This window comes from Berghia stephanieae, chromosome 6 (genome assembly GCF_034508935.2).
Source record: "Berghia stephanieae isolate SIO BIC M18660-M18661 chromosome 6, UCSD_Bste_1.3, whole genome shotgun sequence".
Lineage (NCBI taxonomy): Eukaryota > Metazoa > Mollusca > Gastropoda > Nudibranchia > Aeolidiidae > Berghia > Berghia stephanieae.
The window spans coordinates 13,753,229-13,764,802 of record NC_088365.1 but is presented as its reverse complement, the minus strand read 5'-3'; positions in this window follow the sequence as shown (position 1 = coordinate 13,764,802).

Here is an 11,574-nt window from a genome sequence, read left to right as displayed (position 1 = left end):
TTGGTGATTGGAGGATCAGTGTTCCCCATAAGAGGATTCACAAAGCAACTTGGGTCTCACCAGATGGTATGACAGAGAATCAGATTGATCATTTTTGTATCTCTCGTAGATTCAGACGTTCATTGGAAGATGTGACAGTACGGAGAGGGGCAGATGTTGGATCAGACCACCACCTGCTATTGGCAAAGCTTAAGCTCGGACTCAGAAAACACGGGGCCAGATCACATACAAGAAGAAAATTCGAGGTGAATGCACTTGATGGGGAAAAGAATGAGGAATTCAAACTACAATTGAGTAATAGATTCCAACCTCTTACTGAGCTCGAGGAGGACATAGATGTAGAGTCACATTGGGCAAAGATCAAGGAAGTCTACATAACAACTTGCCACGAGGTATTGGGGGTAAAGAAATCGGAACATAAAGAATGGATAAGTCCAACCACCTTGGACCTTATTGAAAAGAGGAGAACAAGGAAGGAACAAGTGAATGCAAGCCGAACAAGGGCTTCAAGACTGGATGCACAAGAGCAGTACCGAGCCATAGCTAAGGAAGTCAAAAGATCTGTGAAGAAAGACAAGGAAGCATTCATGAACAGACTTGCAGAGAAAGCAGAAGCAAAAGCGACTGGAGGACACATGAGGATCCTTTATCAAACTACCAAGACACTTGCTGGAAAATATGGGAAACCAGAGGTACCAGTCAAAGACAAAGATGGGAAAACTATTTTTGGAAAAGAGGCTCAATCTGAACGATGGAGGGAACATTTCAACTGCCATCTGAACAGACCACCACCAGACAACCAACCAGAAATTTTGCCTGCAAGGAATGAGCTACCAATTAGCTGTGATCCACCATCGATAGCAGAGATTGTGGGTGCCATTAACAAGATGAAAAGGGGGAACGCTGCTGGACCAGACCAGATTCCACCGGAGGCTCTAAAAGTTGATGCGGAAAGAAATGCTGAGGCCCAGCACCCACTATTTGAGAGAATCTGGAATGACGGGATATTCCCAAAGGATTGGAAGGAAGGACATCTTATCAAGCTTCTAAAGAAAGGAGACCTCAGTAATTGTAATAATTATCGAGGCATCACTCTTCTTTCTATCCCAGGAAAGGTTTTCAACCGTATTATTTTAGAGAGAGTTAAGAATGCAACAGATGCTAAACTGCGGGACGAACAGGCAGGTTTTCGGAAAAAACCGTTCAACCACCGACCAGATTGCCTCTCTGCGAGTCATAGTGGAACAGTCAAAAGAATGGAACTCTCCTCTTATTGTCAACTTTCTGGATTACGAGAAGGCTTTCGACAGTATTGACAGAGCAACATTGTGGAAAATTCTGGCACATTATGGACTCCCTGAAAAGATAGTAAACCTCATTAAGGAAATGTATGAAGGATCAAGTTGCAGGGTTGTACATGAAGATCAGCTTACTAACAGCTTTGAAATTAAGACTGGTGTCAAGCAGGGATGCTTGCTCTCTCCATTCCTGTTCATCCTTGCCATTGATTGGCTAATGAAGGAAACCTCCAAAGGGAGAAGAAATGGGATACAGTGGACCCCATGGACACAGTTGGATGATCTGGATTTTGCAGATGATCTGGCTCTTTTGTCCCACACCCAGGACCAGATGCAAGCAAAAACCACAATTATAAACAGCCTCTCGGAATCAATTGGTCTAAGAATTCACCCTGCAAAGTCAAAGGTCTTGAGGATAGGTACGCGTCAAAGGGAGCAGATCAAAGTAAAAGATCAGGAACTCGAAGATATAGACACTTTCTGCTATCTCGGAAGTATAATTGACAAGGATGGAGGCACGGAAGCAGAGGTGAAAGCACGAAAAGGAAAGGCACAGGCTGCATTCACATCTTTGAACAGAGTTTGGAGAACTAAAGATATCTCCCTTCAACTAAAGCTAAGACTTTTCAACTCAAACGTGAAGTCTGTCCTACTGTATGGATGTGAAACTTGGAACGCATCACAGGCATGTATAAGGAGGGTACAGATTTTCGTAAACAGGTGCATGCGTAAGCTACTCAGAATAAAATGGATGGATAGAATAAAAAATGAAGAAGTATGGAAAAGAACACAGCAGAAACCAGTGGGAGAGGATATAGGAAGAAGACGATGGAGGTGGATTGGACACACGTTTAGAAAGAATGACTCAACTATAACAAAGAAAGTATTGGACTGGAACCCTCAGGACAGAAGATCAAGGGGAAGGCCACGAGGAACATGGAGAAGAATTAAAGAAGCTGATATACAGAGAAGTGGTAAGACCTGGAATGAGATAAAAAAGTTGGCTCAGGATAGAGAAGGATGGAAACTGTTTGTCTGTGGCCTATACCCTGACCCAGGGTGAAAAAGGCAATGATGATGATGAGCATAAAGGCGTATTCGGATGAAAAAAAACAACACATAAATCTGATCATGTTTTGACTTTTACACATTCTGATTACAAGACATATGAAAAGTTCTAGCCAGCATGAAAAATAAAAAGTACCGATTTTCTTTGTTTAGAACCACGGTGGCCGCCGTTGCTGGGCGACGTGACATCAGACTATTGAATCCAATTATGTGCCCAATTTAACTTTTTTTTTTTTTTTAATCTTTTCTTTTGTGTGTTGTAACTATTTATATATTTATATTTGTAACACCAACAGGATATTTAACGGTCTTTTGCCCAGCGTAACCCATTATGATAAATGTTATGATTACGATTTTGAATTTTTTTTCTGGAAGAGGGGAGGGGCGGGATAAGGTAGGTATGAATTTATCTTGATATTCTTTGGTCTCTTGACAATACAGGATAGTTACTAAGAGCTTTCCACGCGGGACCTCTATTTCTGTGTTGTGACTTTCTTTTTGATGGTCTTTTTTAAAATTTTAAATGAATGGTGTGTTCTGGCCGAGTCAGGCTGATTTTTCGGTGATGGATATTTTTTTTCTTGTAATTTTATTTCTTGCCTTGTTAGCCACTGTTTTATATACTATGTGGTTCTGTGGTATGACACTCGCTTTCGGATCGGGAAGGGCCTGGGTTCGAGCCTCGCTCGGCGCATAGTTGAGTCCTTGGAAGAGGCTCTTTACTCACACTTACCGTACTCAGATATAAAATGTGACCCCTTCGTCTCAAAACGGTATTATGTCGGGATGGACCAGATGCTAAAAAGTCAGATTATAGTTAAACTGGTCAAAATTATGAAACGTTGGTATTTAGCACAGTAAAATATAATATTCCTTCTCCTCTATAAAGCATATAAACTCAAGTTAAGCATGGTATTTCTGACTACAAATTCCATTTTCAGCATCACAATCATCCCGACTTAATACCGTTTTGAGACGAGGGGTCACAAATGAGTACCAGGCCGTTAACTGCTTTGTTCTTTCTTTTTTTAAAAATGTAATATCACTTAACAGGCGTCATGTCTCGTTCTACATGTTAATGTTACTGTTGTCCTGGGACCCCATGAAAAGCGCTTTGAGATTTCGAGTGGATATTGCGCTTTATAAAAGCTCGTCAAAAGATGAATTAAAGTAACTATAAGCTTCAAATTATAAAATCCTTTCTTGAAAAATAGTTGGATGGATGCCAAAAACGTTTAAGGGAAAAGACAAAAATCACGCAGATAACAATTTTCACCCCTCTTTTTTTTCCACTCGTATCTCCAAACTAGCTCGTGCGACGTTCGACGGGTTTTGCCAAATCAGCACACATTTTCAAAAATAAAAATGGAGCAACTCTAATATGTGACCCCTCGTCTCAAAACGGTATTAAGTCGGGATGATTGTGATGCTGAAAATGGAATTTGTAGTCAGAAATATCATGCTTAACTTGAGTTTATATGCTTTATAGAGGAGAAGGAATATCCTATTATACTGTGCTAAATACCAACATTTCATAATTTTGACCAGTTTAACTATAATCTGACTTTTTAGCATCTGGTCCATCCCGACATAATACCGTTTAGAGACGAGGGGTCACATATCTTCGTCACCGTCCTCTCGTAGTTCAATGCAAATATATTGTGTTTTGTGATGCAAGCGAGGGTTGACAACATGAAACGCGTAAGATTGTAAAGAATATAGACCTTAAAATCGTCCCAACTATCGGGAAACATCTGTGGTGCAATGGTAGCACGTCTGACCGGTAATCTGGAGGTCTGAGGTTTCTTTTCCACACGAGACAAGCTGACTATTTGGTATGTTTGTTTTTTTCTTGTATTTTTCTCTCTTTTTTTTAGTTTGGCACGGTTGCACACACAATTTTACAGATCTTTATCGAACTCTGTTCACCCGTAAAAACCACCAAGACCTAAAAACAATGTTTGCATCGGTGTTCCCTCATGATACTTGCGTGCAGCTATGTGGTCTTGTGGCATGACACTCATTTTCGTGATCAGAAGGGCCTAGGTTCAAGCCCTGCTTTGAACGGCGCATAGTTGAGTCCTTGGAATAGGCTCTTTATTCACCGTCTCTAGCCATACTCAGGTGTAAAATGAGTACCTGGCAATAAACAACGTTGTTTATCTCTTGGGAAAAAATGCAATCTCGTCTTACATGTTTTGTGTTCCTGTTGGCTAGGGACCCCTAGTAAAGCGCTTTGAACACGTTTAGTGGATATTGCGCTATATAAATCCTCAGTTTTGTTTTTTGGTTGTTTTATTTTATGTTATTGTTACGTTTTGTTTTGTTTTTGTTTTTGTTCTGCTTGATTTAAAAATAAAAATAATATTGATCACTGCGTGGGACACAAACAAGGGCCAATGTTTGTAACAAACGCATTCCCTGATAATTAGATCGTGACGCAAGTGTCAAGATGTAATTTGATTTAAATTCGAGATCTTTCTATTTCTTCTTCCTTCTTGTTGTATTGAATTCGCTCAAGGAATGTTCCCGGCATGAGGTTGTGTGAAAAGAATTATATATATATATTGGATCGTGTTGGATACAAATATGGTACGAAAAGTGCTCGACATGTAGCAATGGAGCGAATTATTATTTTAATATTTACCACATCGATGTTGACTGTATCCAACATTGTGTGGTAAATATTAAAATAATATATATATATATATATATATATATATATATATATATATATATATATATATATATATCCATGACAAAAATGTATTTATGTTGTCTGGACCACCTCTGGGGATAGCGGTGGTGGTGGTGGTATTAATGGTGGTTGTGGTATTGGTAGTGATTAGTGATAGGGGTAATGGTTACGGTGGTAGTTTAGTGGTGGTGATGATGATATCATTTGTGGTAGTGGTGTTGGTAGTGATAGGGTAATGGTGACAATGGTAGTGTAGTGGTGTTTGTAATGCTGGTGGTGGTGGTGGTAGTGGTGGCGGTGAAATAATGATGGTAGTGGTGTTTCTAGTGATAGGGTAATGATGACAATGGTAGTGATATGGTAATGATGACAATGGTAGTGATAGGGCAATGATGACATGGTAATGATAGGGTAATGATGATGGTAGTGATAGGGTAATGATAGGGTAATGATGACAATGGTAGTGATAGGGCAATGATGACAATGGTAATGATAGGGTAATGATGATGGTAGTAGTAGTAGTAGCGTATGGCTACACCTCCAGATTATGTTTGTCGATCCATGATGTCAGGTCGTCTCCGGCTTCAAAGATCGTTTCATACCCCCCTTCTAATTTTGTTACTGGGCATTGCAGGACCAGATGATCGATGGTTTGACGTGCCCCTTTGCAGTATTGGCAGATTGGTGAGACAATGAGTCTCCATCGATAGAGGCTTTCTTTACTGCGGCCATGGTTGATTCTAAGTCGGTTCGTGGTGACCCAGTGTTTTCTTTTTGCTGTTTTAAAATCGGGAAGGCGCAGAGTGGGGTTGGTAATGAATTGTCCATTTTTTGGCAGGTTTAATTGCCATTCATTGGTCCAGGCAGTGGTGATGTCAAGGTTTTCTATTCCGGATTTGTGGAAGGGTCTTCTGGACTTAAGTCGATTTGTTTGTGGGGCGTCTTTTACTATTTTTGCCAGGGGGTATTTATTGCCAATATTGAGTGGGCTTTGTTTAGCTCTTTTTGATTTGACAGTGCTCTTCTTAGGTGTGGAGGGGCTATTGCGCTGGTAACTGGGAGCCATTGTGTCGGTGTGGTTTTTATACAGCCGCCTATTACTCGCATGGTGTCTCTTAATTTGGTGTCAAGTTTGTTTGTATGTTAGATCCTTGTCCATACTGGGGCACAATACTCAGCCGCACTATAGCAGAGTCCAAGCGCTGTTGTCCCCAATACTGTTTGGGATGCTCCCCATGATGTGCCAGCAACTTTTCTGAGATGGCAGTTTCGTTTTTCGACTTTATTTGCACAGTTCTCGAGATGTTTTCTGTACGTTAGTTGTCTGTCTAAAGTGACTCCAAGATATTTGGGGTTATCGTCGTTTGGTAGTATTGTGTTACCGACTTTTACTTGGAGGGGTTTATTTGCCGTTTGGTTGTTCAGGTGGAAAATTGTGGCCACTGATTTGGTGGTGTTCATTCTTAAGTACCATTTATCAAAGTAACTTTTGAGGGTTGAGGTGTCATGGCTCAGTTCGTTTTCAATTTCTTTCCAGTTTTTTTTATTGGAAAGTGAGAGCCCAATCATCTGCGTAGCCAAGTTGGTGTGATCCTGTTTTTGGCATGTCACTGATGTAAACATTAAATAATGTTGGTGCAATTACTGAGCCCTGTGGTACACCATTTCTTATTTTATAGGCTTTACTTTTGTTTGCCCCTAGAAGTACATGGAAGTGTCTAGTGCTGGTCATATATGAGAAAATCTTTAATATTTTCCTACAAGGGATGGCTTTTGCTAGTTTATACATTAGTCCTGTTTTCCAGACGGTGTCATACGCAGCGGAAAGGTCTATCAGTACTGCTCCAGTTTTTAGTCCCTTCTCGAATCCAGACTCTATGTGTGTTGTTAATGCAAGGACTTTTTCTGTTGTTCCTCTGTTTGGCCTGAAACCTGCTTGTTCGACAGGTATGATTGGGTCGATGTATGGGGTGATTCTTGTTAGAATAATTCGTTCTAAAAGTTTATATAGGCAGCTGAGGAGGGAGATGAGTCTGTAGCTGGATGGTTCTGTTGCGGGTTTGCCAGGTTTTAGTATGCAATCACTTTGGCGTGTTTCCAGATTTTTGGGTAGGTGCCCTTTTCTATGATATCACTCATTGTCTCTGCTAGCCACCGAATTCCCTCTGGACCCAGATGGGTTATCATATCGGGGTATATTCCATTAATACCAGCAGCCTTACCGTTTTTTACATGTTTGATGGCCTGTTCTATTTCTTGACTTGTCACAGGAATGGATAAGAAAATACCAGTATTGGGTTGCGTAGTTAGTATTTTCTGGTATTCTTTGTTGATATATTTTTCAAATTTTTTATTTGGCTTGTGTTGTCCACGTTGCTTGATTTCTTTGGCAATAGCATCTACCTTGATAGGTGCAGCGCTTTTTGATTGGGGTGGAGTTGGATCAAGTTTTTTTTAATGGTTTGCCATGCGTGTCTGCTTGAATGGCCCATGTCTAAGCCTTCTACCACCTCTATCCATCTATTTCTTCGGTTCTCTTCAAGTGATTGTAATAGTTCTTCAGCTGTGCTTTGATCCTGTGTTCTTTCATATTCTTCCAGGAGATGTTGACTCTGTTCTGACCAGCACGTATATAGCGCTTTCTGAAGCCCATTGGGATTGTTCTTTTTGCACATTTTAGAATTAATTTTGTGAACCTGTGTATATTTTCTTGTTTAGGTTCTATTCTTTTACAGGTCTTGTCTATTTCTTTTGAGAATTCCTGCCAGTTGGCTTTTCTGAAATTCCATCGAGGAGTTGGTACGGAATTCATCATTGGCAATTTAATGCCTGTTGTGAGGATGATGGGGCGATGTTGGCATTGGGGGAAATTGTTTAGTACTTCTCTTGTTGTTGAGGATAGTGGGAGGTTTGAGTCTTTGGATACAAATGAGAGGTCAGGTGTTGTTTCACTCTGCCATCTGGCTGACCTGAAGGTTCCCTTTCCTTTTGGGTTGTAGATTAATTTTAGGTTACATTGGTTTGCCCATTCGCTTAGTTCGTTTCCTGCTTCGACATTGTTTTTATATCCCCATTCATTATGGTGACTGTTAAAGTCACCTGCCAGTATGGCTGGATGGTTGATGGGTGTTTTTGGTGGGTTAGTCCACTTGGTGTTAGGCGGTTTATAGATGTTAGATATTTCTGTATCACCAAATTTGATTGTACATCTCTGCGAACCACTTTGCTCTGTGTGGCCACCTAGGTCTGTTGTTTGATCTGGGGCTCTTGCATAAGTGATTATTCCATACTTTGGGTGGTTTTGTCTATTGATTACAGAATAGCCGCTGATATTATAGCGTGAGGGGGGTGAGTTGTCATCTAGATGTGTTTCTTGGAGAAGTGCTATATCAATATCGTGTTCGTTAAGTAGTTTGGCCAGATATTCACATTTTGCCATTGATATTCCCTCGACGTTGAGGTGTAGGATTTTGATCTTAGCTCCTATAGTTATATAGTTCTCGTTGTCAACCTTATTTGGTTGGCTGTGATTGGGGTTGGGGGTGGGAGAGCGGACCTTTTTATCCTGGGCGACGTCCGAGCCAGTATGATATCTTCTTGGTTTCTTCATCATGATTAAGGAGGTGTGGGTCCAGGAGAGGGCAGGCCTTGTCTGGACGCCGGGTTTGCAACGCAATGTTGCAGTAGAGTTGCCAGAATATAGCTAATTGTAGATATAGACTGCCTACGGGTATCTAGCTCCGAATTTTTCCTCAGGGTTGTTTCCCGAAGTCTCTCCCTTGAAAGGGTATTCCGCGAGACAGCGGAGGTCAGTTGTGACCACACTATTTATTAGGGTTGCTCCCTGAGACCTGTCTGGGCACCAGAGCGTATTCCACGCATGCATGCCCTAGACTTTAAGGGGGTCTCACCCCGAGCACACAATCGCATTGCTGCGTCAGCTACTCCCAGCCGCGAGGCCAGTTTCCCCAGGGATGCGGGACGAGGACCCGTATTGTGCGCTTGAAGATGTAACCTATGTCCACTCGTACAACAGCGGTGTCCCGAGACGACTGTTGCTGATGCCGTAAAGAGCAGAAAGCCGAAGCTTCTAGGCCACATCGACCACCCACCCCCATGATGGTAGTGATAGGGCAATGATGACAATGGTAATGATAGGGTAATGATGATGGTAGTGATAGGGTAATGATGACAATGGTAATGATAGGGCAATGGTGACAATGGTAGTGATAGGGTAATGATGACAATGGTAATGGTAGGGTAATGATGACAATGGTAGTGATAGGGTAATGGTGACAATGGTAGTGATAGGGCAATGATGACAATGGTAGTGATAGGGTAATGGTGACAATGGTAGTGACTAGGTAATGGTGACACTGGTAGTGATAGGGTAATGGTGACAATGGTAGTGATAGGGTAATGGTGACAATGGTAGTGACATGGTAATGGTGACAATGGTAGTGATAGGGTAATGGTGACAATGGTAGTGACAGGGTAATGGTGACAATGGTAGTGACGGGGTAATGGTGACAATGGTAGTGACAGGGTAATGGTGACAATGGTAGTGATAGGGTAATGGTGACAATTGCAGTGAGAGGTTAATGGTGACAATGGTAGTGATAGGGTAATGGTGACAATGGTAGTGACAGGGTAATGGTGACAATGGTAGAATACTACAATATAATCCCTCTAAACAGGGAATAAAAGTCCTGTCGTCAAACCCTCTACTCTTTTGTTTCTTTAATAAATGGAAGTGTGTATTTCACCAGTCCTTCGGGGTATCCAGCGTCGTCCTCATTGACGTTGGCTGCCCGCACTATGCGATGACAAATGTCTGCCCATTCCTCTCGTCCGTTGACGTTATGTATAACTCTCTTCCATTCATCTCTGCACATTCCTCTCGTCCGTTGACGGTATGTATAACTCTCTTCCATTCATTTCTGCCAATTCCTTTCGTCCATTGACGGTATCGTATCACTCTCTTCCATTCATCTCTGCCCATTCCTCTCGTCCGTTGACGGTATCGTACAACTTTCTTCCATTCTTCTCTGCCCATTCCTCTCGTCCGCTGGCGGTATGTATAACTCTTTTTCATCAATCTCTGCCCATTCCTCTCGTCCGTTGACGGTATGTATAACTCTCTACCATTCATCTCTGCCATTCCTCTCGTCCTTTGACGGTATGTATAACTCTCATCCATTCCTCTCTGCCCATTCCTTTCGTCCGTTGACGGTATGTATAACTCTCTTCCATTCTTCTCTGCCCATTCCATGATGATTTTTAAAACAAATATATAACTAGGCCTAGGTTTTCCCCTTCTTCGTTTGCCTTCGCAGTACTGACAATAATTAACAGATTACATGAAGGTGGCATAGCTATTTCAGTAGCAGAATGTATAGGCAGATACTTCAGGTTACGATAGGTAAAAGAGCAAGGATGGATGATCTTTATTGACGACCAGTATATATTTAGACTAGAAAATAAGATGTCATCACTCTGAAACCAGAAGATGAATTACATGATGTATGTATCCAGTACTCGGAAAGAATGGTTTTACACTTCTAATGAAATTGGAACCATTTTTTGACATCAGACTTTTCTCCCCTGTTGCAAAGATTCTTGAATTGCATTTCTGCCATTAGTCAAACCATAAGGAAATGCAATCAACGTTCCAGACATATGAGTTTGTTTTTATGCCTGGAGATTTTCATTCCTATTCATTTCTCAACCACATAGTGTCTATCATCATCATCATCATCATCATCATCATCATCATCATCATCATCATCATCATCATCATCATCATCATCATCGTCGTCTTCGTCATCATCATCATCATCATCTTCATCATCATCATCATCATCATCATCATCATCATCATCATCATCATCATCATCATCATCATCATCATCATCGTCGTCTTCGTCATCATCATCATCATCATCTTCATCATCATCATCATCATCATCATCATCATCATCATCATCATCATCATCATCATCATCATCATTATCATCATCATCATCAACGTCATCATCATCGTCTTCGTCATCATCATCATCATCATCATCATCATCATCATCAACATCATCATCATCACCATCATCACCATTATCATCATCTTCATCAACAACAACACCAAAAACTTCGTCATCACCCCAGGGTCATCATCTTTTTATCTTCACCATAAAAGAACACGAACTCTTCCCAGAAAGTTTCAGTAAATTAAATGTTTAATTCTTAATCACTTGTATAAATCATCTCCTCCTCATTGTTACCATAACTAACATAACATCAGGTACAGGGCGAAACAGGATGAAATCCATTGAATGCCCTTAATAGTTATGCTGACAGTCTATTGATTGAAAGATCACAATAATGATACACGATAATAAATTAACTTAAGTGCACTTATGTGTGTGTGTGATGTACAAACATATATCTTTAGCACACACCACACTCAGACACACGAAAACACACACACATACACACACACATACACACACACAC